Source organism: Pseudopipra pipra, chromosome 2 (genome assembly GCF_036250125.1).
Source record: "Pseudopipra pipra isolate bDixPip1 chromosome 2, bDixPip1.hap1, whole genome shotgun sequence".
Classification (NCBI taxonomy): Eukaryota; Metazoa; Chordata; class Aves; order Passeriformes; family Pipridae; genus Pseudopipra; species Pseudopipra pipra.
The window spans coordinates 21,122,105-21,149,285 of record NC_087550.1 but is presented as its reverse complement, the minus strand read 5'-3'; the positions used below and the strand labels follow the sequence as shown (position 1 = coordinate 21,149,285).

The following is a 27,181-nucleotide window of genomic DNA, read 5'->3' as shown; positions in this document are numbered from 1 at the left end:
CCTTTGCTGAGGCTCTGAACCTCTCATATCACCTTCCACTCCCTCAGAGAGCTGAGACATTATGAAGGCATTGCAAGATGTAGGCTACGCATAGAAAATCTGAATAAATGGAGCGTCAATTTTTTGTCTTTAAATAAATCAGTCGCTCAGAAGTTAAGTGTACCAATTATGTGGCTAACGTTAGGGCAACAAATTTTTCCTTGCCCTTCTGCTGCCATATGCCTGTCATTTTCTTCCTACAGTTTCCACTCACTGTTTCAAACATATGTTGCCACTTATGTGCCAAGAAAGGAATCTCTGAATTACCCCCTTCAAGTAGGATGAAATGGCAGACTGAATGGAGCCAGAGAGAGCACCATTAGCAGTTGTTCACACTTCTGTTTTCTCTTAACTTCCTCTTCTCCAAAGTTTATTCCTCCTATGCAAGGGGATGTAGAACTATAAAGCCATCTATGACTCATGCTGCAAAATATATAGCTGCAGCCACGTACCAGAGAAGCAATTTTTAAATTTTTTTTTAAAGGCCACCTTAAATAAACTTTCTCTCCTTTCAGTTTCCAGATGGAAGATTCTTTTGTGAATCGCTTACCCAAGCATCAACACTGGTGATCCAACATTCTTTTCTTGTAAACTCACTGCTCAGTTTACCAGTGGTTTGCAGCCTCTCTCCCTGCAACTCCTGCACATACTTGACAGTTCCAGAGCAGTGGAGCTCAAAGAACACCTATAACACTACGTGTGCTCTTGTTTTTGTCTTTTCAGTACATGCCTTGCTTTTCATTTGAGGGTCTTCAGTATTACACACACTTTTGTCCCAGTGGTTCTTGAAAGATTCAGTATTTTGAGGCCAACACTTCCAAAATGAGTATCTTGTTTCAAGATTTTAATGGGAGCACTGACCATCTGGAACTGGTCTGGAGAAGAACTGGGGGGATTCTATGAAATTACCAAATCAAATTTATGATTCCTAAGGACATGTTGGGACAGGCACAATAACAAAAGAAGTTGCCAACAAGTTCCCACACCTCAACAAATATATCTCAAAAACGATGTCAGTATTGATGGATTACTCTTACTGGTGCTGAATTTAGTCTGGGAGCAGGGCAAGAGGGAAGAGAGGAACAAAACCCATGGCCTTGGGTTCAGTCAGTATTTTCACTGAAAAACACCTTCCAGATTTAAAAGTACACCTATCTAAAGGCTGACTAGAAGTCTTTATTTGAAAATTTGGTGCAATTTTACCCTGAAGTCATGTACAAAAACTGCATTAAGACAACACAGGAAATCACATGTAGATCATCATAACATAAAGCTCAGAATTTTTAACGTGAGGTATTTGTTTGTCTGATTTGTTTTTTTAATGTGGTCTCATTTCCCACAGAGTAGGGACTTACCTATTTATTTAATTTATTTTACTTAATATGAGGTTTATGAAATCTGGGTTCACTAAAACTAGACTGAGATCACACAAAATACCACGACAATCAATAAAAGACCAAACTTTGGTGTCACTTTCATGTAGTTTGAGAACTATAAACCCCATATTATACCTTTCACAAAAAAAGGTCTTACTAAAAACCAGATCAGTTCTGAACAGGACCAATTAAAATCACCAGACATATAACAATAATTTTGCACATATGGCCCTTAACAAATCAATAACTGTAAAAAGTGCTTAGATTAGCTCAGAAAGACAAATTTAATATTCCATAACCAAAAAAATTTCTTTCCAGTATTTTTAAGCAGATCATTTTCCAACAAATTAAAACCACAGTCTGAGTGGAAATTGGTCTACCTCCTTTGAATTCATTAAGAACAGTAATTATGCCATGTGAAAGTTCAGCAAATCAGTCTCTAAACATATCCATAAAACTCTTCTCGTTCTTTCTGTTTGTTTCAATACACTTAAGTGCATTTACAGAAAGAAGATGAACTCCTTTAACCAATTTAAAATCTTATTTTCTTTAGTTACACTCTTCCCAAGCGAATCCTATCCCCAGGCTATTATTTCACTTCACAGTTGTTGCTAGGATGGTTAGGAAATGGTTAATTCTGCAAGATTACATCTTCCATATGCAACCACCATTCAGCATCCCACCCTAAGGGTACAATCAACCAATAAAGGCTTTGTTCTGATTATGTAATGCAGATATTTTATATCCCACTTGAGAGCTCTTTTGGATGTACAGACAGCTATAGCATAGTGACTTTGCAATTAAGATGATGTAATACTACTTTGGAAGCAACAAAATATCTGAGCATGCCCACTGTGAACCAGAGAATTCAGGAGCCCAAACACTTTTCAGTCTGAACCACTCAACTGCTCCAGAGCTGTGTCTCTGTTTACGGTTTGCTTGCTCTGTAGCTTTTACAAACTTTCTGACACCAAAAACAGAATCACAATTTTCTTCCAAACTAGTAAAACAAAAAAACCATTTAGAACAACCCAACTTCATTTGAATTTAATAGGTTTGCAAAAAATGGAACAAAACCCTCTCCCAACTTGTATCTATGAATACAAAAGCAAAAAATATTTCTTTAAGTAACTTTAAATAACACATGATCAAAAAGCATCAGCCAAAAGAACACGTACAAGATCTGTCCAATTCCAAAGAGAGAAGTTATACATGGAAATCCAACTTGTATCAATACATCCATAGCTTAAGAGTTATGAAAGTGTTTAACTTAGGATTGACATTCAACTATTGCACACAAACACATTCCCTTTACATTCATTGTTCATCGAAGTAGAAACAGTAGTGAAGTAGAAACAGTAGCAGTCTATGAAGTCATAAAACATACAAACACTTTTAAAAGGACTGTCACCTGATGGGGTTTTACATATAGCAGCTTTCATATTTCAGATCAGTGAAGAAGTGTTTTTTAAAAGAGAAAAAAAGTCCACCAAATATAAAATATTCAAATACCCACCAGAAAAATCACAAACAAAACAATAAGATTCTATTATCAGCTCAGTAAAATCACTCTCAATTAAGAAATTACTAAGAAGAGAGAGACAGAACAATGTCAGGGTCAGAAGAATGAAGACAGACAAAAAAAACCAAAACCAAACCTAGAGCTCTACTAGAAAACAAAGTGAACATTTTTCTTCATTGTGAAAGAGGTGACCACTTGCACTACACTCAGTGCCCATGACATTGACAGTAATAAGTCGGTCCTATCTGAAATAAGAGATTTCTAAGATAAGTCCCCGTAGAAAAGCAAGACAGCCAGCTTCCTTTCTAAACTCAGATTAATGTCAAAGTGAAAAGCATGCATTTGGTACTCTATGTGGATTACTTCCTGATTCTGGACCTCTTCCCTTTCCCACTGACCTCCCTAAGGGGAACAACAGTGCAATCAATAAGCCTCCTTACATTCCAGTAGAAAGCTAAAAATGCCTCTAACCAGTCCTTCCCACTCACTCCACTGGACATTGGCATCTTCACATGGTCCTTCCTCCACTTCCAATAGTTCACTAAAAAATTTTCTTCTTTCAACATGACAAACTGGAACCTAACCTGACAAATGTAAGCCTCCTTTTCTGGTGAAGAAGTTAAAGAAAAAAAACCCAAACAAACAACTCCACAAGGTGATTTGGTTTCTCTGCTATACTGTAGTTATGAAAAGAAATGAATCATTATACTTGCAAAAGAATCCACAAACATGATTTCTCACCTTCTTTTTGTATTACTTACATTAATACTATTCCCTGAAGCCTGTAGAAATTCACTACCAAAAATGGGCAACTTTCCTGCTTTTGAGAAGTACCTAAGACAGAGAAGATGCTTCCAAGAAAGCATTTTCCACAATACTGAAGCAAAAGTAATGAGACAAAGTTTGGTTAAATGACCCAAACTCTGTGACATCAACACATGTGGAACCCATACCAGTGCAGCATTTGAAGCTCAGGTATCACAAACAGCCCCTCAGTCACTTCTAAAAAGTGGAAGAAATCAAAATCCATTAGAACCATCATCCCTTAAAGTTCAGAAGTATCCACAACTCCTTTGTGTACAACTGCATATGCAAACTTTTCACAGTAATTCCTGGAAGGGCTGGAGGCACTTCAGAACTCACTCCCACTCAGATCCTGCCCTCCACAAGCAAAGCCACCAACAAGGGTTTCCACAAGCCTCTGAGGTATGAGTGTTTCTGTTGCAGGGATACCTCTGCCTACCAGAACTGCTCCAAGAACTGTAACCACCCACCACACTGACCACTGAGCAAAATACACTTTGCAACATCTCTTGGGCATGACTTGCTTCGATTCAGATACACGCAGATAGCTAAAAGTTAAGGCTCCACTTACGTTCCCAAGCCCCGAGGTCAAAGGCATTTTATAGCTCTCAAAGTGTTTATTCTTGTCAAGCCCTGTATAACCTTATGTCACTCTGGACACATCTTAGGTGTCTAGCAAAATAACTCCTGTTTTGGTAGTGTTGGATTCGTGTACGCTCGCTCCTCTTTACTCAGCAGCAAAGTCAAGGACTGTTTGTTTTATGTGAGAATAGCCTCTGCCCATCTACTATGGAAATTTGAAATAAAAACAAATAAACCCAGAAAAACAGAATAAAACAGAAATGCAAAGAACTAACAAACTTCACGTGTCCCAAAACACAGACATCTTAGAGCAGGAAAAGCCAACTTGAATCAAACTAAGAGGTCGTGCACAACTGGATTATTTAACCCATACAACACACATTAGGAATTCCGAAAATACTTGTTCTTTTGCAGCTTTCTAGTTCTAGGCCTCTATTTATTATACATGGAATGGAGACATTTCATTATGTATCTTTTTAAAATTAAAGTAAATAATAAGTAGTGTCATTTTCCACAAAAAGGCTGCAAGTCCTCGCTACTGGCTAGAGTTTTGCACAAATATTTACCTATACATGCAGTTATGTATTTACTGGGAAGGAGACGGGGGGAGGTGTGTGAACAACCCACAGGTCAACAAATTTACAATGCTTAAATCTTTGTTCTGTAGAGTCACCTAAGAGTACTAAGGTCTATGGTATTTTGTTATATCCATTTAAGAAATCAGCTTAACTTTCTTCTTAACAATACGGTCTGCTTATCAGATAAATTATTAGCAATTATCAAATGTACAATAAGATTTTTGTAGCAAAAGATGCCACTTCAGATTTCATTTATACGAAATCGTATCACTACAAGAAAGAACCCAATATATCACTGTATTTAATCAACTCTACACAGTTCATCATGATCACACCCTTTATAAAGACAATTTGTATGGACTGTAGCTATCTTTCATCTAATTAATATTAGTCTTCCTATTATGAGCTCCTGAGTTCATTGACCAGGGGAAATGGAAGCCAGAATTTATGCTCTGTCAGAATGCTTTCAACTAAGTTATCAACGGGAAATGATGTTAAAAGGAATAAAAACTTCACCCTTATGATTAAAAATAGGTAATTGAACAAAACAGATTAAAAACAAAGTACTCAACAACTAAAAAACCCCACTAAAAAAAAGTAGTGGGAAAGGTTGTCTTTCCTTCAGTGCTGGAAGATAATTTCTTTAAACCACTTTCTTTGTTCTTGAGTTCAATTTTCAAGCATGAAGCAAGCTGTAGGTTATTCAAGCATTGAGTTCATCTCTTAAAAGACTTTCTTAGTAATAGTCCATCCTGTTGACATAACACGCAGAGACATGAGATCAATAAAAGTGTTCCCAGATATGTCACATCTACGGCATTGCTGAGTTGAAGGTAATGGTTCTTAAGGCTGACATGTCTCATGCAAGCTGCCATAAAGAGGCCAAATTAATACCCTTTTGTATTTGTTCCCCTTCCTCACTCAGGGGTTTTGTGAAATTTTTGTTGCAGACTCTGGAGCTGTGGAGTGTCTGAGTCTGTTAAATACATTTCCCCAAGCCCAAGAGACTCCCTGAACAGTACCTGCTGTGGGCAAGACTAACACAAAGAGCTACACGTGACTACACACTAGGAGATCAAGAAATTCTGTAAATACTTTTCCAGACCAGAGAATTGAACCGCACTACTAAGTCACATTTCTAAACTATGAATCTATCGGATAGCTCAGCAATTCTGAATCCCAAAGGGATCAAAGTTGTACAAGTTACATTACATCCCTAAGAATCCACAATCTAAAACAGCCTGTATAGGATACACTTGCCTCTGCATTATTTCAATATATATTCCTTGACCAGGTATCGAAATCACCAATAACTTGAGGGACTGTGCTTTCAACAGGGACTAGTGTATAGCTACTGAAGTTACAGAGAATGAGAAAAGCCTTTTTAAATGCAGGAATCCAAAGGCGGGCGGGATTTATCAAAGTAGAAAGTATGTCTGTTATTACATAGGTTTTGTAACCTAAATGCAGCATCTAGAAACCCAAAGAAGGGCCTCTGGGCCCAAGAACATACTTGTGTTTTACTCTACTTTTGCAGGCAGCCCAACAAAAAATGTTTTCTCCCTTTGCAAAGTTTGCCTTCCTTAGAATCCACAGTCATTCTCTTACAACATTACTCCCTTTCAGACAAGCTTTTTAACAGCTACATTTTCACTGGGTTAATCTGTAGGAGGCAAGAGAAGCCTGCTCAACAGAATTATAACAATGAAATGTAGGACTCAAGATTTATTTGAATTCTGGATTCTCTCTACTTAACCACTAAAAAGAAAAAAAAAAACTATGACAACTTTGTACTCCTCTTTGTATAATCCCAATGGCGTTAACAAGCCTTCTTACAGTTCCTATGCTGTATTCAAGACCGCAGTCACCTCAGTGGGTGCCTGACAAGCCTGTGCTCTCAAAGCAGGCAACAGCCTCATGAGGCTCCTGTAAAACTTGCAACCTGCAAGAAATGCACTGAATGCCAAATCCCTTTTACCTGCGTGCTGGGCTTTGCACTCCGAGCCATGGGTGGCACAGCGTTGCTCAGCAACACAGGAAGAAGCAGCCACGAGGGGAAAAGCATAAGGGAAGAGATGGTGAATAATGCAGAGGAACTGAATGAACCTGCAATAACTCGAGCTACTTTTTCACCTCATATCATCAAACCTTTGAAAGGAGCATCCTCCACTGGCACCATGTTCAGTTCATGTCAATGCAAAAAGCTGAGTCAGCTTGACTCAAACGTGAGTTTTTATTCAAACAAGAACTGAACTGCTCAGAAAGGGGTTTGATCGCTGAATAAAACGACTGAATTCACATCTTAAGTTAACACATAAAAAAGATCTGAGACAGGGTTTCATGTGGAATCAGACTTGAAGCTCAAAATTTTTCAGTCAGACAGTTGCCCTGAAGTTCTACAGAAAGAATCTTGCTTTGAATGAATTTCAAAGGAGACAGATGAAGAAAAGGAGGCAACTAATTACATAGTGTCACACATTTTTTCTGAGGTCTAATAAATAAAGACAGACATTTAAAATATGTTCTACTTCCAAGCATGTCCACAGACATGGAATTCAGAATCTTCCAAGGTACCTTATCGCAACAGTCTTCACATGATTACAACTCAGTTGTGCTATTGCATTAATACCGACATGACTGTCATGCCTTCAGAAATAGCCCAACTAGACAGGCACACTTGTGGGTGGGAGAGGTGGGGGTTATAAAAAAAAACTCACTGCAGAACCCATCACAAACAAAAGAAACATTCAGTCCCAAACTCCTCCTTAAAATACACTATTATACAGAGTTTTCGTAAACTAAAGAACAGTATCTCATTTCATTACGGAGAAAAGATTAATTGGCTATATATGGTTTATAGAGATTCAGGGAAGGTATAAAAATTAAATTCTTTTAATCTTTGGTAAGCTCTGCCATGCAAAATATGTCCTTTTCATAAAAACGTATCATGGTCCCTTATGTTAAAGGAAACCATCTCACAAGCAGATATGAAGCACTTGCAAGTTCTCCTTAGAAGTCATTAGCAGTTAAAAGACGCAGTCATCAGTTTCCCAACGCAGTGACCAACATAAAGGGATCTAATTATCCCCAATATTTGGCTAGGAATTCTATTTGTATCTGCCAAAAAAATGGAATAATGGAATCTGCAAACAATAGGAGAGTCTGGGAAAATATTTCTTCCTGCTGCCAAAAAAAATTAAAAACACACCGTAATGAAGATATGAATCTCTTTCCGTCCGTGGTCCATAGTAAAAGACACATGAATCTCAAGAATGTTATCTTTAGAACTTTCCCCTGCTTCTGCCCCTTGCCTTCCACATGCATTTATGAGTTGTCAATGCATTTCAGACTGTCACTAAGCCATAATAGCCTCCATATTTCCTTATTGTAATATTCAGACGTTAATCTATACATCAGGATATAAACCACTAAAACACTTTAGTGATGAAATCTAAGAGATCAAACACAATGCTTAGAGAAATAATAAATTGGATAGAAAAATTTTGAAGGATGCTATTAATCCAAGAAATAATTAGAGTGAGCTTTCTTCCACTGAATTATGTCAAAACTCCCACAGATCTCAGAGACAAGGCTGAGCACATAGTGGAAAAATATCCTTGGAGTCAAATGAGTTATTAAAACATTAAATATCAGATCCCATTTATACAAGGCATTAAAATTCAACTTGTCAATCCTGCATGTTTCAGTTCATCAGGTATCACATGCAAAACTTAAGCACACCACCTCTAAAAAAGCAAAGTTTTAAGTAATGTAAAATTCTAATAAAATCTTTGACAGCATGGGTACTTCTGTAGATTTCTATTTTAGGAATACAAAAGTAGCCTAAAGATTTAGAGCCCAGGGAGAATTTCAAAAACTCAAGCTTCAACAATATCTGCATGAGGTAAATGGGACCAAGAGCCTGATTTAGCCAAGCATTTCAATATATCATTAAAATCAGAGTTCTGCTGAAGTCCTTTCCTTTTTCAACAAAAACACACAGGGCTATGTTTTAAGTGCTTTGTTGAACTGAGGCCCAAGTTCTAATTTCCTTTATTTATCTTAGATACAAAATGGCCAAAGGAAGGGGTCAAATGCTGTAATAGATAGGTTATGGGTTTAAGGACACTGGAACTGCTGCTGTGACTTGCCATGGGAAGAAAAAGGAAAGAGAAGTAGTTTAACGATGGAAGTAATGGGAGGAATTCAGATAGTTTAAGATGAAGTCTAAACAATTGCCTCAAAGTCTTTTAGCTCATTTATCCCCTCTTTTCCTTGCCTCGTACAGTCTTCCATCTTTCCAGTTTCTATTTTTTTCAAGTAAAATCCTGAGAGAACATGGGCACAAATAACAACACAAAATGATAAGCAGAGAGACTAGACAGAAGTCACTGAAAGCAGGCTGCAGAGAGCAGCCCTGCATTGTCAGGGGATGAACCAAATGATCTAACAAGATTTTCATTTGGTCTCTGATTTCTACAAATTCAGTTTCTTTCGCTGTCACAATACATGCAAATACACCAAGTACGTGCAAAACTATGTCTAGTAACTAAGGAAACAGAATTCATTTTCAGGGAGCAATGGAGAATGAGGCAGGAATAGCTGCCTGCTCAAAGGGGTTTTTTTTCTCTTTGGTACAGTTCACCAGTGCCAGGATTCCACCTACAGATACTGGAAGACACTGTGAAAAAGCAGTAAACGAAGGCTTCTCTGCAACTCTATTTATTACCTCGAATATAAATAAGCTTTTCGTGTTATAGTAATTCAAAATTTGGAATTTTTAATCATATATTCCTTAACAGGACTTGGAATAATACTGTACTCTATCCTTTAAGCTGTGACAGCATAAGAGAAGGAAGTCAGGTCATTACACACTCAGCTGATTCTCTTCGATAAAGCTGGTTTGCAGAAGGTCACAGATGTGCACTTTTGTATTGCAGAGGAGAATTAATTAAGAAACTAGAAGTTCATACTTGGGCCATCCCCAGATGTAAACACAGACTTATAAACAGGAGGACTTGCATTCCCTACTCCCTGCTCCCAGACTGCCAATAAACTTATCACCAGCACTATCTGAGCTGCGTTCCTTGCAACTCCAGAACAGAACTGGACTGCAAGGATGGATTTTTGACCACCAGCTTTTGAGAAGTCCTCTTCTTCAAAGCTGCTTATGGCCTAAAACAACTGTTTCATGTGGGAGGACAAAAATGCAGGCAATTTTCATACAGACTACAGAAATAGGGTGTGTGTAGGTGAAGGGGAAGATGCAGAAAAACAAAACAATTGCAAAGGGAAGGAAAGAAAAAAAACCCAAGTAAAATACAGAAACAGTAGTTTTCACTCTAAGCATTCGTACGCTTGCATACACAAACATATATGTAAAAAAAGAATGCATCCACATCAACCCCCTAGCTCCCTTCCACACAGTAACTTACCTGACACCCTCTGCAAATTAGAACTGAACACAGCAGTATCTCCACAGCCTGCCCTGAGACAGGACCTTGCACCTGCAGTTGTCCTGTCTCTAAACAGAGTCCCAACAGGAAGGGTGAGTTTGTAGCTGAAGATATTCCCCATACCAAGGTCACCTGGATGACCTTTTATGTAGTTCAAATGATACACAGATAGTTTTGAGAAAAAATAGACAAAATGTTAGTTTCCAAAAACATTAGCCAAGTGACTGAATAGGCCAATTTGGGCTAAAGGTTATTCTAGTTTTGTTTGGATTTGATTATTAAATCTTCCTGGAATAGCAAATAAAATATTATCCCGGTCTGTCCACTGCTGTCTTCAAATAAGACATTTCTCTATCTCCAAAACAATTTTGGAAGGGTTAGTATACAGTACTGCACTGTTAAATAGGCTTGGAAGTTTTTGATCAAGCACCCAAATCCCAACTTCCACACAAATTTACAAAGAGGGATCACCCATACACATAAGCAGCACAGTGCTGAGGAAGTCTTTACCTAGGAGCAGTGGGAAGGGTTGCCTGGAATTTTCCAGCTAAAGAATAATTTTCAGGCTACACTCGGGGTAAATATGTGCAAAGTAGCTAAAAGATGTCTGTCTTGTTAACGAAATGCAAACAGTTTAATCACCATTTGTCTTCATACCCACAGACAACACCCCCAAATAAGTAAATTGCCTTAAGTTAGCATTATGTTCTAGTAGGACATAAGTCACAAAAAGAAGGCAGTAGGACAGTTTAAGCCATACCGAAGTTTATCTGAAGACTGAAATTCAAGTGGTGCAAATAAATGAATTGTGGATGCATCTACTTTAACATTCTGCAGTCTAGTAGTGTAGAATGCCTTTCCATGGTCTAATTTACCCATCAACACAAAAGGAGTTTATTCCATTGACTCCCATTTACCCTTAGTGGAATTTCAACAACAAATTTTGTGCCCATTTCAAGTATTTCTTCCTTGTGTTCTCAATGTTTATTCAGGGTGTACACCAAAGGACAGGGAATACAAGAGATACATTTTAAGCTCTTCAATCTAAATCTTACTTTTTGGCTTCCTGCCTCTTTCCTAAATATTAAAACAAATGACTCATTTCTTTAAGACCTCCTTACTAAAAATAGTTGCTTGGACTGCTTAATTGTGTTAGCTGAAACACAAACATACGAAAAAGGAAAGGGTTTTGTAGAAAAAACATTGAAGAGAAAAAAAAAAATCAGATTTCATCTGGCCTTCCCATCATCACTTAGAGAATTGTTTTGTAGTTACATCATCAGGAAATAAAATACTATCCTCCAAGGACCCCGACTCTTTACAGAAGGAAAAAAAAAAGGAAGGCTCGAAGTTCATATCCCCCTCAGAGGAGTTCAGCTAAAGTCACATTTTTTGTCATATTAAAAAAAAAAAAAAAAAAAAGGAAAGAAAAACAGAAAAACTCCCTTAGAACAACTAATTAAAGAAGATGACCTGGGATTGAATTTTTCCTTTCTCGAATTTTAGGCTGCGAGTCTGAGTGGAAAACACTGTACCTAATCAGCTAACAACTGCTAACGACCTTATTATCAGTAATAGAAAGGAACTGCCCTAACCCGAACCTTCCGCACATTCTTCTTGGCCATGAACTGGTAGACAAATGAAATTTTTCACACAGTCCTGAGCGTCAGCTGGAGCCAGAACACATTAACAAGCTTTCCAAGCCCTGGCTATCACTGAAGTACACGAGTCAGACACGACGAGTCTGCACAACACAGAGCGCCTTATATGGCAAGGCAATGACGTAATGCTCCATAGGCTTGGGGCATGCAAAGAGCCTATCTCTCATTGTTTAGTGGGACTGCTGGAATGCTCACATCCCTGATGCTACAGCTCAGCGCCCCGCACCATGGAGCAATAGCTGACCCAGGAGTTCTATAGTCCAGGAGCGCAAGGTAAGGGAGAGGGTGGGAAGCAAGCTTCTTCTGGCAAGCACTGGCGCTTCTTGCTTTTTCCTATTGAGATACTTTCTAAAAAAGTTGCTTCCTAAAAAAAAGGGGTGAGGACTGAGAAACAATGAAATACCCCAGAACAGCACCAGGAGGTCTAGAAGATGTCTGGTTGCTCAGATATAGGGTGACTACTGCAAACATTACAAACTGTATTTTAAACAATTCCTACAGAGCCAACAGGCAAGGAATTAATTTAATGTTAAAGAAGGAGGGAGTTATGAATTACACACACTTTCCAAATGGTCGGATAAAATCATGACTGCATTTAAAGCTGTGGAAAGAGTCCAACAGTATTGTAATATATTAGGTAGAGCTACTGCCTCTCTTTATGCTGTATTTACATGCATATGCTATATATTAGTAGACATGTATGCACATATGTCTCTAAGCATTTACTATACTTTTGAACAACTTCTACCGTAGTTTACAGAGTGATGTATAAATTGCCACAAACATTACTTTGCAATAAGATTTTGCTATGTCTGAAAAAAAAACCACAGTTGTAACTAGTTTAATTACTAACAAACTTTTCAACTCCTACACACTGCTTCCCTCTTCTGTGTTTTGTGTGCAAGTGTCAAACCACAAGAGAACTGAACTGTCAGATTTTGATGAAAAAAACTTTAAATCCTGGTCAAAAACATGACGAGACTTTAAAAAAAATCAGAAAATCCACTGGTCTCTTCAAGGCTTATTCTGCAAGCTGCTCAACAGCATCGCACTTATTAACTCCAGAAAACAGAGAATGAAAAACAGTTCTGACAAGGCACTAAGCACCTTGAAAGATTAGACCTTAGTATGTTTATAACTCACACCTGCATAGCACACAAAATTACACTGTCCTCTCCCTTGATTAAGGGCCAAACCCTGTCAAATCCTTCTTTATAGGAACAACTGCAATTAAGTCATTTGTACTGTCCTACTTGCAGATTCAAACTACTAAACACTGCTCTCCAAAGTCTTATGTGTAATTTAAAATATTAGGAAATTTAGACTCCTTAAGACCTTCAAACTCAAACTCTTCTTGAAACATGTTTTTATCGTATGTTTTCATTTTCCTTAATATTAAATTAAATCAGCATGAAACGTTAGGACAGCAGAAAGGGCTCTTTTCCCCTTAATTTGATATTTTAAATCCTGCAAAATCCCTATTCAAGTACATGTTTAAGAAAAATCAAAGCTGATACAATCATATGCATTGTTGTAGTATCATGCATACACAGATTTAGAGGCTAACTCAAAATAACGTGTGAATATTTTCGTGACTTTTTTGGCTTTAAACAATAAGAAAATATTAAGCAGTTATTTTCTACATGCTTCTAAAAATATAAACATATAGACAGACATTTCGTTTCAAAGATAATTCAGGTATTTGTGTATTATTAACCTTGGCATTTAGATAAAAGTCACATCCATGTTTCCAGCATGATCTTTCTTGCGACAAGCTAAGTTTACACCTCTGTTGATGCCTCGAGTCTGCCTTGCTGTAGAATAAGGGAAAGGACACTGTATAGTATATGCAGAATGAAAAGAATCCTAGCAACCAGAACAAATATAATTTTATAGCAGAAAATCAATACTCCAGACCAGTATCCTAAGCTCCTTAAAAAGTTTTCTGCTCGCTATTCTGTCCTATCCGCAGACTTGCAACGTATTTCCTAGCAGTTCTAAAACAATTACTTAGTTTCACAAATATCCAGTGTCAAGTTAAAAAGTGGAAAAGTTAGCTCCTTTATGAAAAGATGTGTTACAAACTGAAGTTAAGTAATAGTCCTCAAAAAGTGTGTCTGAGGAGAAGGGACTGAATTGAAGGACTACAGTATGTTGAAGAAAAAATAGAAATAGAAATGCTACACAGACAATAAACATACAAATTTGATAAAGTCAGTAAGCAGAAAAAGAAAAAAAGCCTACCCCTAGGTAAGAGACTATTTCAGCTCCTACAAATCCGACAGAGAAGGGTAACTTTTTATCATTAATTACTGCTTTAGCAGTATTTAAGGTACCAGCTGTACTGCAAATACTGCTAGCCTAATACAAATCATAACAGCTATCAAAAGCCAGAACTCTATTTCCCGTAATCTGTCTTCCTTAGATTGAAAGGGAAAACATTCTTCACTTGATAGAGCCAAGTTTGCTCTCACTTCTACTGGTAAAACTCCAAAATAATTAGACTGAGGTATAATGATTAAACTGTCTCACTACTGTGTGTGCCCCTGTCCCCCCATGCCCCTCGCCCCAGTATTAGACTACTTTGTTCTTAACAGTATTGAGTATTAATTGATAGGCATTCCTAAATTTAAGAGATTAAAATGTAAGTTTGTGTTAATTAACAGTAAAAGGAGATAGTGAAAAAATTAATTATCACATAATGCACTCTAAACTATATTTCTTAATTTAAATTTCTTTTTATAGTAATTTCTCACAACATCCAACGTGAAAGCATTTTAAGAACAAATATATCCTCCAAAAATGAAAGTCAACTTCCTATTAAACTGCATTGACCCTTTGTTCCTTTCCCGTCACTTCCCTTTCCTCCACTGACAAACATCTGCTGACAGCAGAATTTTTAGAGATTTGATCCAGTAGACCATGGGATCTAGCTTAAACTTAGTTTCTATTCCCCATCAGTACTAGTAAAATCAAATTATTTCTTCATTTGTGCTGAGTAACAGCATTTTTATATTAGTTATCTAATAGTATGATGAATTACCAAATTTGCTATTGTCATGGGATAAAAAAAAACAGCCTGGTTTTATTCCCAGCGAGTGTCTCCTCTGTGGCAGTTCTTAAAAGACTGGTATTTTTCTTCAGTAAAAATTCTTCACCATGTGTAGTTTGGCATGGGCAAGTGAGCAATCACTGCTCCTCTGGACCCCTCCTGCAAGCAGCTTTTCTCAAATCCTGGATGTGGTATTACCTGAGTACAGTTAATTAAAAAAACAATTAAAATATTTAAGTCAGAGAATCCTAAGGAGTTTTCTATGTAGGAAGCCATATATTTAAAAAACATCGCATAAAACTTTAGTTCTGTCTCATGAATAGTTTGCCTTAATACTTCAGCCTGTCATCAAGTTGATTTGAACTTAGAAACTATTCCTCATCAATAATTTTTAATTCTTTAGGTTTGGTTTTCTCATATTGAATGGATTCTGCCATGGCACCTTTGAGGTTTAGGTTGAGCTTTTTGATGCAGTTGAAAGCTTAGTTAATTCAATCATTCACTAACTGTATTACTTGGCTCCAAGAAGGTAACAGACATCGCTGAAAAATTCTAAATATAGTGCCCAGTCTTGTCATTTAAGTGAAGTAATGGGCATTTTGACTCTTAACACCTCTCAGTACATTATACTGATTTTGAGGTTTACTGTGTTTTCTGTCAGCAAGATAAAATGCACTTTGATTGCACATCCAGTGCACCATGTTGTTTCTGGAAGTTCAATAATTGCACTCACACCAGTGCAGCAATGCAGCATGCTCAAGCTTTCACAGCTCACTTGAGAAAAGTGTTTACAAATTCTAGGAAAATATGTTTGAAGATTTTCTGAGGCAGTCTGTAGCTGCCAGTTAAAAACAATAGAAAAAACACCTCCCAAAGCACTGCCTCCTCACCAGAACGACAGAACTGAGCTGACAATGGAGAGGTGAATGTTCACGCAATAAGGGTTAGCTGAGAAAATACCTAGCAACAGCATTGTATAACCCTCCTTTCATAACTATATGGAAACTTTGTGGTGAAAGGTCACACTAAGCTTGCCAGACAACATTTCAGCACAACTCAAAAGCCCTGTAGCCTTGGTCATTCCAGTTAACAAATGCGTGTACTTTGTACCTGTTGAAGAAGTCACCCTTTCTGCTACAGCTCATTGTTCACATGATGATGATGTAACACAACTGCTTGACTACAGCCTCATGCTGGGCAGGTGACCACCAGAGAGTGGCTGCTCAGGTAAAGAAGCAGAACTTGAGCCATTTTGCTTCACCATGCATACTCAGAGAAGCTGAGAAACCAAAGCCCACAACCACCTCCCTGCTCACACCCGAGGTTCAACAAACCTTTGCAGACATATGTCAGGTAGGGTAGACAAGGCTCCAGTGAACATGACTGAAAACATGGATAGGAAAAAAGTACTCCTGACAAGAAAAACACTAATCTTGCATAAATTTCAAGGATGTGAAACAATGCATCAGGCTTCATTATCCTTTACAGATTTCCAAAGGCCTGGGAAGGAAAACAACAATTGCACTTCAAAGAAATGACAGAGCTCTTAAAATCTGCTGTAAACCTAATACTCAAAGCATTTTCTTTCACATTCATTGCAGAGAGTTGATTTAAAACTTTGTCATTTTTTATCAGACACAAAGCTTATCTAGTGTTTGCATAGCAACCATTGCAATGAGAGCATTTCCAAATGAGGAAAAATTTTTAAAACTGAAATGAAGCAGCATGTTGGTACTACCATGAAACACCCCCCCCAAAAATGGAAGTAATGCACTCATAGTTACATACTGGATTTCAGAACATAGACAAAACCATCTAAGAGTTAAGGTTAAGCTGACTGAATTCTGTCAACTTTCTATGGATTTAATAATTTTTGGTACAGTTTACATAACTATCAGTCATTAATTATGAAGAAAACTAGGAAGTTTTATTACTTTTGAGCTTGGCCTACCCAAAACTAATGTCACCCATCATATTCCCAAACATGATTCTATTCTACTTAGCTACACAGAGGTTTCTCAGAAGAAGCCTAATAAATGCCACAGTTGCTTTTGGTTTCAACGTCAAAATGCTCTCCCCGGTCAAGCACATTCTGCCTGTCAGTAGAGCCATTCTGCTACATATCCATACCTAGATAAAGGAAAGTTATTTATATAAGCCTAATTCATTTTTAAAATTTTGGTCACTTGAACCTGAGGGTGTAACAGCTCCACATTTGGGGCAGCCAACCCTAATCTAAATATCTGAAATCCAACACTGAACACACTAGGCTCGGATGTAGGAAGATGGGGGGGAAAATGCAATCTGTAAATGCTCAAAGCTGAAACATTTTCTCATCTTGCACAACAGTACCATATACTCTCTCATGTAAAGAGAAGAGTCTTTGCACTAGCAGCCCTTTATCATTCCCAAATTAAACACCAAATTGCCTTCAATGAAATGGCCACTGTGAACCCTGGCAGCATTAAAACTTCTAAAATATGTGTTTCTTAAAACATATCTGATATATAAATGGGCATGGTAATTTGTGTACATATGAGTAAGCAGAGCAGGGGGACGAAAAGCCTCTAAAGTAAAGTCAGCAAGTACAGGTTCAGTATAGGTCAATCCAAGACAAAGAGCTGCCTACAAGGGTAGTGCAGGGACAACACCAACTGGTGGGGAATGTTCAGGCTCGCAGCAAAAGATGCACACATTGGTTCCCTTCTGGGAAAGCAGCAGACAACAGCTGACAGGAATCTTCAAGCTTACAAACTTTGCAAACCCCTATAAAGGAGGAGGGAAGAAAATGTAACTGGGTATACAAAGGAGCAGCCACTTTGAAAGGTGTCTCCTTGCCCTTGCTTTGTTCCCACCTCTTCACTTAAAGCTCCATATGATTACTGTCATCTCTGTAAATAGAACATTTCCCTGTTTCAATCAGGATTAACTGGGTGGGAGGAATCAGAAATTGCCATGGTAACATTTTATAACTTGTAAATTACTCTCTCTTATATATCTAGACTAATGCAGTTAACCAAACTTGCAAGTTCTGTTTAGAGATAACTATCTCTTTATTTTCAACATTTGAAACCTATTATAAATTGATGATAAAAGATAAAATGTATTACATCACAAACATACTGTACATAAAAGCATGCTACGGCTCCTTCCTTTTGAGTGAGATCTGAAATAAGAAAATATAACCTGAACATCACAGACTATCAGCCAAGAGGCAAAAAAAGAGATCATATAGGGCATGTAGCCAAATGTCACATAATTATACTGAGTTATAAATCAATTTGAGGTACAATAACAAGGCACAGAATGTTCAACTGAATTAACAGTTCTTTGATGAACAGGGAACACTTGAAGTCGTTCACATGAAGGGGAAAGGGAAGCATACATGCCCATGACGCTCCTCTTTCCTAAAAAAAGTCTTTTTGTATGACAGTTTTTGAAAGGCAAAGAACACTGGAAAACAACTAAAGATGGAAAAAATAACTATCTCCCTTGGCTTTAGGAAGACTGCTCAGACCAATTTTAAGAGTTTGAAAAATCACTGGTCACAGAATAGCTAGAACTAGTTAAATCCACTTTTTTCATCCCAACAGTTTAGGGTTTTTTCCCTAGGAAATAGAGAAACATTTATTTTCCAAAGCAAGCAAGTTACTCCAACTGCTGAACACACATGCAAGTAGCTAAAAAAACCAAAACATCACAACCACCCCAAACATTGTTATTGGCACTTTGAGTGGGCATATGACTAAAGAACCCAATTTCTTTTACTCTTAAGCAGGGTATCTGATCTTTAATACAGTGAAATCCCTAAGCTGCACAAAAATGGAAAAATATTACCTCAACACATCATAATCAACAGATCTGAAAGTAAAAGATGTTCTTACGTTAAACAATCTGTCACAGGTGAGGAGACTACTTAAACTATTCCTTGCTATTTAAATATGTCAATTAAATCTATGAAGTAAACCTTGGTTAGAACTATAACCATTAAATAAATTCTCAGACTATATCATCTTTAGGTCTCCAATATCGATGCCTATCCTATAGTCTAAAACAATGTGTTTTGAAGAGGATCAGTTTGGAGAAACCATGTAAACTTAAATCCTGAACAAGAGCACTTATGCTAAGGATTAACATGTTTTAGACAAAAAGGTGCATTGACTTTGCACCAGGAGATGATTCATCAAGTACTTCAAGGTCAGTGTGGCCAGAGGCCTGCTGAGACAAGAGAAAATGCAACTTCCAAACCTTTAGCAGCATTAGAACAGATAGCAAGAAAGTGAACTATCTCCCAGGTAGCAAAGTTGCTGTAACTGCAGAGGTTCAATACCTAGAATGGTACCCAGAAGCAATTTGTAATGCATCAGGAATAGTTCTAATACAATTTCTGAAAGTCACACAGTACAAAAGAGGAAACTGGCAGAATTGTTCATCATTTGTAGCTTCAAAGCTAACTTTAGCTATTTAACCATGCTGCAATGCATTGCTACCATCTCTCTCACCTGTGTCCTCCAAGACGAAGTGCTGGCCAAGCCCATCTTAGAGAAAATGGACACCTTCACATTATCAGGTTTATGGGAAACACATTTAGCTTCAAAGTGAAATTTCTGTTTGACATGAGCATTATGGCTGCTCTTATTACTTACAGCCTTGGCTACTAGAAAAAGTTGCAACTCGCAGTAAACATGATAAAAGTCTTTTGCCTATTTGGAAATCCTCAACTGCTCTGCTTCAAGCAACATAGCATCAAGGAAAATTCAAATACCTCAAGCTAATTTTGCAGTAATAATTAAAATTTATGTTTTCTGCCAAAAAAGAAGGAATAGGGTACCACCCAAACACTCAGAGTTTACTATACACATACACAGAGCTACTTCAGGCAATAAGCACACCAGAAAAAGGGCTTAGGATTTTGTCTTAAAGATGTATGTATATAATAAAGATTTTATGAGTATGAACAGGACAAGACCCTCAAGAAGGAATTTGAATCCTCCTGCAAAGCAGTGACACCATCTATATAATAATTCCTGAGAAATGTCTAATTGTTTTTAACTAGAGCCAATTCTTCCAAATGATGACAAACTCTCAGTCTTCCCTGACAGTCCCATTCAGTACTAACTTTATTTAACACACAATGTTTAATCTAGATGGTTCTGATCAAAATTTCAGCACATAAATTCTTGTCTTGTGCACTGAGCACAAGGAGGGCACAACAAAGTTTGCAGCCAAGTTCCACCTGTCTAGAAGCCAGTGGTAACTGTATGACTGAGCAGCTTATCCAGGGCTGGCAGCCGTTAGCAGGATGCCTTCAGTTCAAAAGACTAAGTGCGCACGGCAGGATGGAAAGTTCTAAGTTTTACCACTGCTGATGAGTGATAATATATAAATAAGGCCATGGTTGGCATAAGAGATAGGCACAGTGCCTATTTTGCCCATGGACGAAAATGTGGCCCCAGACATTTATTTTTATATCAAACTTATGTTAAAATTGTTTTAGAGAACATCCAGTTCCTGCAAATGTTATGGGAAAATGACATTTACGACTAACCAGTCTCCTCTGAGTAACATGATGTGTTATTGTTGGCTGAGTGCCATTTTCTGTCATACCAAAAATATTAACTAATTGAAGTTAAAAGAAAGTTTGGATAAATTGGATCCCTGCACAGTTATGACCAGTTCTGGTCAAGACAGCAGCACCAGCACTGCCTCAGGTGAATCAGATACCGGAAAAGCACCTATTTTCCCAAGTGCCCCTCCCATAAAAAGAGTCCATAAAAGAGATCCACTTTGAACCTACACATTATGATGCTACATACAGAATAAAAAAATCACAAGACTTATCTATAGAAATAGCTTAAAGAAACCTCAGATAACTATTATTGTTAAATTACGGTTTGCAAACTTACACAGAGCTGAAGCAACTGACTCGTTCAGAGAATCAGAACTTCTGCAAACTTCTCAATTCAAGGATGCAGAATAAGTAGCCAAGACAAAAACTCAAGACTTCCAATTATTACACTTCCATCAACAGTAAATACAGCATGGCAGTGATAACTGCATTTGCCTTGTACAAAGTAAACACACATGGCTGGGATCATCAGTGGGCAAGATGCACTCCCTTGTTTGTGCCTAATCTTCCCACGGGGAATGGGGGTGAAGACAGGGCTCTAAAAGACTGTTTTAAGGAGCTGAGCTAACTCCTGTTACAATTTTTCCCTCGGTAAATCCTAGCAGTATTGCAGGATCCCAGCAGTATGCAGTGGTACCCACTACTAGCACTGACACTTGAGCAGAAAATGCAAACCCATCCACCTGCCCATGGGGTAGGGGGTGGTAGGGTGGGGGTGGATTAAGCCCTGTCCTGTTTATCTCTGCAGTACTGAGTGGTTTATAACACTGGTGATTTAAAAACAGCTCAATAACTGTGGTGGAGCAATAATGTTCTAGAAGGAATGCTTAAAGTATACACTTCAAACAAAACTCAGGTTCACAAAGACTCAAGATCTCTCCCATCAATTTAACTTGTTGGAATGTAACATCAAAGCATCAAATGCAATAATTTCAATGATGACAACATTTAAAAATGATGAATTATAAAAAGCAGCAGTTGTCTTAGTTTATTTTGTGTAGTTACTTTACACTGAAAACCTATATGAGTTAATACTAATTCTCAAAATAATCTGTTACAGTAAGTTCACACTGCTTTTCCACTTTGATAAATCTGAGGTTCAGGCACAAAATTCTACTTGTTAAGGATGAATACAAGACAGAAGCAGGACCTGAGTTAGTAACTGAGAAGTTCTGCCTCAGTTTTGTTGGTTTGACCCCTATACCACATCTCTTGTGGTTCATCTTTCCATTTCCTCCTAAAAGCTTTCCATCTGCAAAACTATAATTTTCTGGCTGACGTAAATTTAAAGAGTTCCAAATTCTGGTGTTGCATCTGAAATGACTTGCTTTATTTCTGACTTTACAGGCAGTGTGGAGAGAGAGTGAGAGAGATGGGGGAGGGAGGGAGGGTGCTGAATGTGCACTGTGGCAACATGAAAAAATCCCAAACTATTAACTAACAAAACCCAAGGGGTATTCCCATGAGCTGCTTACCTTATTGATGCATTTAGAATCAGAAGAGGATTAACAGTCATGCTACATGTACAATCATACGGTACTGAAATGCCAACACTAATAGATACTGACTTCAAAGAATACCTGAAATAGCTGTTAAGTCTAGAAAGAGGGAAGAAGAAAGAAGAGTGCATCTCAAAAATGGTGACACATCAGAGTCCAGCTCACAATTCACTGTGCTGTGTTTTATAACAGCTGAACTCTGGGACCCAGAGTTTTTAAGGCTAACTTCAAGTAAAGCTCATTAATACTGTGGTTTTGTCGAGTCAGTGTTCATTTGAAATTGTTTTTCAGGACAGATAGTCAAGGAAAAAAACAAATCAAAAAAAACCAACCTGCCAACAATTTCATAGGACAGCAACTTCTTCAATCCCACCTAAAAATCCCGCTCCCACCTTCCTACCATAATCTCAGGCATTGCAGATGGCTGCCATTAGAAGATTAGAAATGAGCATCACAATAAGTATCACATTGCACATTTGAATCCTTACAGCCACAGAAAGCATTAATGCTTTTTACACAAGATTGATGTTTGGATAGATGATTTCCAAGAACATCTTGGAAATCTAATTCAAGACAGAAAATTATTTTCTTAAACTGAGGTTTCATAATAAAAGAGAATTTTAGTGATGAAGTAAAATTACTCAAACTGGAAGTTAATCTGGTCTTAAATTAACCAACATAAATTTGCTAAAAGTTTCTCACACCATTTACTGCCACTGAATTTACACAGGATTTCATAACATTTATGAGTGCAAATATCCCTATATCACCAGGAAGAATTTGCAGCAGCTTAGTAGTTGTGAAATCATGGTTACAAACAACATTAGTGTCCCAGATTAATTAATTTTTAAAAGCATATATTATCTGCACATGTTTACTCAGCATCACAGCTAAATACATCTGGTTATCCATTTGAATTTTTGCCCGTTAACCCAGAACTGGCAATACCATTCATCATCTATGACTTTTATTAAGACTTGTAAAGCAAGTCAGCATTTTAAGCATCAGATAAAACGATAATTACTTTGTGATAGTCTGTGGAGTAATAAGCAGAACTCACACCCCCCTCATTAAAAGTTCTCACTTTACAAAATAGATTTCCTTATTGGGACATTTGCCTTACACAGTCTCTTGCAGTGGAGACACCTTTTGTGGAGGTTTGCATCCTAGTACAACCTAATTATTTGAAATTTACATATATAAATTACCCTACTGGAAAACAAATTTTAGAGTAAGTGTTCACATTCTGTTGGGAAGTGCTGACTGATTCAGATAAAGCCAACAGATTACACAACAGCTATGGTATGTTGTTGCTGCTGTAATTCCAAAGGCTTTTGACTTTCTTTATGACAGGGGAAAAAAGAAGCATTAATAAAGATAATAGAGAGCCATAAAAAAGCTGTAGCATATGTCTTCATAAAAACTGCACATCAATAAGTAGAACTATAGGCAAAGGAAAATAAAAAAATTAAAAAAATGCATAGCCACCCCAAACCCAGAAACATTTTAACAAATCCAAATTTTGTTTCAATAAACTGTGGAAGGCACAGACTGGCTTTCTTACAAAAATAAATATTTAACTGCACTGGTGTCAAAAAATTACAACAACTTGTAAGATTTACCAGAAATGATGAAGCATGTTTCTTCTCTTATTAAGGGCCAGACCACGTCTTACTGCTAACTGGGAAGAATGCCTCAAAGGAAGAGGCATGACTTCATCTACATTTAAAAGCTTTCAGCTCAGTGCTTTTATTTGCATTGTACCAGGGAAACTCAAGTATATGGCCAAAAACTTTAGAAGCAAGTCTCCCTCATGTTATAACCTGTAAAGCCTCTAGTAAACCATGTCTCTTATATGGGGAAGGATGAAGAGCAAGAGCCAGTTAAAAATATGTATCTTTATGATTTAAAAAAAAAAAAATCGCAGAAATTAAAAATCGCAGTCATTTTTGTAGAATGATCGCATACAAATATGGATAATGTGTATATTAAAAACTCATTTGATGGAAGGAATGATAAAAGCAGAGCTTTACAAGCCATCACCTATTTTACTTGCATCCTTACAGAACGTAGTCTTTTCTAAAGTTATCACTATGACATTGCTTAAATCATTTTTATTCTTATTATTCAGAGAATAATGATTCATTCCAGAACAAACTAAAACAAATAAGAAATAAGTCTTGCAATTTCAGTCTCCCATGCTTTCTTTGGTTTCCATGAAACTCAAAGGAAAAGCAGCCCTCTTAGAATCCTGTAAAGACATAAATGAAACAACATCCATGTAATGAATGTCACCCAGAAAATGGATAATGCCACTTAAAGACAAAATGTCATCACATGACGCCAGGACAGTGAACTGTTATGGGAGTCTCCACATCTTGTAGAGAACACAATCATTATGTTGCCAAATGTAATGTCGTGTAGCTGAAGCTATGTGCACTTGGAAAAAAACATGGAACACAACTGAATGCATGACCTTAACACCAAGAAGCTGTAGGATGCATACTGAGGAAAACAATTACAATGGACCGAGGAGAGCTGAGAAATACAATTTCTTTCAGGACATAAAGAAGCAGTCGACTGGTATTACAAACAATATTAAGCCACAATAAAGCAATAATTTATAACAGAAACTCTGAAGAAAAAGTAATGACAATGCCCAGACTCTGCTTAACTACCTAACAGTCATGTTCATAAAAACAATTTCCAATGTCCATTTTTGCTGGGCCCAATTCAGAAAGGGTTCTTGTAGTCCTGCGAAGTCAGCTGCTTAGAATTGTGTGAAAGCTTTGACCAAATGATATACCCACCTTTGCCTCATACTAAATTACATGATGATAAAATTCAACTGGCAATGAAAATGACAGTGGAGTGCCTGTTCTTTTCGTAAAATTATTATTTATTTAAGTCAGCTTTTTCAACCTTCGCATATTTTTAGTAAAATTGCTCTGTCAAATACTCTGGATACTACTCTTCTTCAGAAAGAGTATTTTAGATGAAGTTAGCACAAAGTATTTTTATCTTGTGATAAAAGTCACTTTGTGCTATAATCAGTTAAAGAACTTCTTCAATGAAGCCTGCAATTTGCTTAATTCAAATAATATACATAATCAAGCATTCACCCACAGTAGTCAGGTTCCCAAAAAAAAAGTTGCCAAAAAAAAACAACTTACCAAAACTAAGCAATTAATTTAAGAACACAAGCAAACAAATAAATAACACCAACTCCTCCAAACATTTTAGGGTCCTCTTCCATTCCTAAGTGTATATGTGCAGAGACAGACATTGTGACCTACTGAACCATGAAAGAGGAATTCAGCAGTCAAGGAAAAACTCTTGTACAAATATTAAAAGACAGCCAGTTGACTTTTTTCAATATCAATCTCAACTCTATCCGAGAAATCACTACCTATTTGGCACTGTTGAGGTATTTTATGTATAGCTATAGATATTACCAAAAACAAAGGCAAAAACGTAATAACACAGTAGCAAAAAATTTACCATGCTTAATACATCCCTTTTTTCTTTTTGGAAACACATTAAAACCCTTTAACTCACAGCTTCTGCACTATGCTCTTAACCTCAGTCAAGTGATCTTACACAAGTATTTTTTAAAAAATGAAACAGACCTCAGGGATTACACGTATTTGCTTGAGAGTCTGTTCTCTTAAAACAGGCTTTTATCTTAAAACTGCATTTTATCTTTTGAATGAAGGAAGCATTTTTTAAATACCTGAAGTCTTTTGGCATGACCAAAGAAACTGAATCTCTTGAAAATCCTTATCAGTTTATACAACAATCCAGGTACCAGTAATTTAGGCATTTTGTTCAAATTGCCCAAGCAACACAGACTTGATCAGACCTGACTTGAGTGTCAACTTAAAATTTATTATGTATCCACAATCATCTTATTTGCATTAAAAAAATATATAGCATCCCCATGAATATTACAATTGTTTGTTACTATTTGACCTAAGGGCTTTCTTTCTAAAGCCATTTAAGAGGCATGAGTTACTGGAGCATTAGAGTTTCACTTGGCTAGAGAGGTATTAACTAGTTAATATAGAAATGTTGGGTTAAACACTGATTAACCTAAGTATTAATGACCACAGATAAATTTGCCTTACAAAAACCAATTTTACTGAAGCAAGTTAAAATAAATCAAATGCTAATAAGTCTCAGTAACAGTATTAATATGTCTTAACTTCAAACACACACAAAAACTGAGTTAATTCCAAATGAAATTGTTAGTTGTGCTTCTGTTATGGTTTTATATCTATGGCAACAGTAAATCATCAATTGAACTTCACTACTAAAGCATTTAGAGACAAGGGTGGGGAGAGAAGAGAGATTTTTAAACTAAAAAGAATTCAAACTGAAAGTAGCACTGAAAAGTGGACAGAAGTTTATATACCATCAACACAGTAAAAAGCTGCCTTTGAAGTTCGTGCAGTCCTCTCCCCATTTATTTGTTCTGCCAACCAGTAGCATTCCTTCAAACTAACTTTGAAAACTTCTCCCCCTACATTTCTGCTTTTTCATGTCTGTTTTCCCCATTATGTTAATTGACTGTTACAAAGAATATGTGACTGCTTCAAGTCTTTGATTTCAACTCTGCTTATGGCTATGTTCTATCCTGTCATGTTTTCATATAAAGCATTTCATTACATTCAATGCAGTGCAACTTAGGCCCTAAAATAAAAACAGCAGGGACTGTGAAGATCTTTTAAGAAATTTTATAGCCATGGACTTCTATACAATATCATCATTAAATCGGACAAGTCTGATGGACAGTTGTAGAATAGCAAGGACTTCCCCTCTCTGTGCTGGAAAACCACAATGCTGCCAAAGGGGATGCTGCTGAGGCAGTCTGTTGCCCAGAAATATATGCCTCCAGTCAGTCAACAGCTAATTAAGAGCTGAGCAAAGGAGGCTGTTATCTAAGCTCTTCCTGAACTAAAAGGATGGCTGCAACAAGAACTT

At 37.1% G+C, this 27,181-nt stretch overlaps 2 protein-coding genes across 4 annotated transcripts in view; one reads left to right on the top strand and one right to left on the bottom strand.

Annotated features, from left to right (window-relative positions):
• The window catches only part of CMSS1 (cms1 ribosomal small subunit homolog), a 222,489-nt gene that overhangs the window by 172,924 nt on the left and 22,384 nt on the right, over positions 1 to 27,181 (bottom strand). The gene's annotated exons all lie outside the window — the stretch shown is intronic.
• FILIP1L (filamin A interacting protein 1 like) overlaps positions 1 to 27,181 on the top strand; it is a 187,638-nt gene that overhangs the window by 139,842 nt on the left and 20,615 nt on the right. Inside the window, exon 1 of one of the 3 annotated variants that reach the window (XM_064644278.1) lies at positions 11,974 to 12,291. The exons of the other annotated variants lie outside the window; for them this stretch is intronic. The gene's annotated coding sequence lies outside the window, so the exon portion shown is untranslated. Of the gene's footprint in view, positions 1 to 11,973; positions 12,292 to 27,181 lie in introns of those variants that run through there. 3 annotated transcript variants of the gene reach the window in all.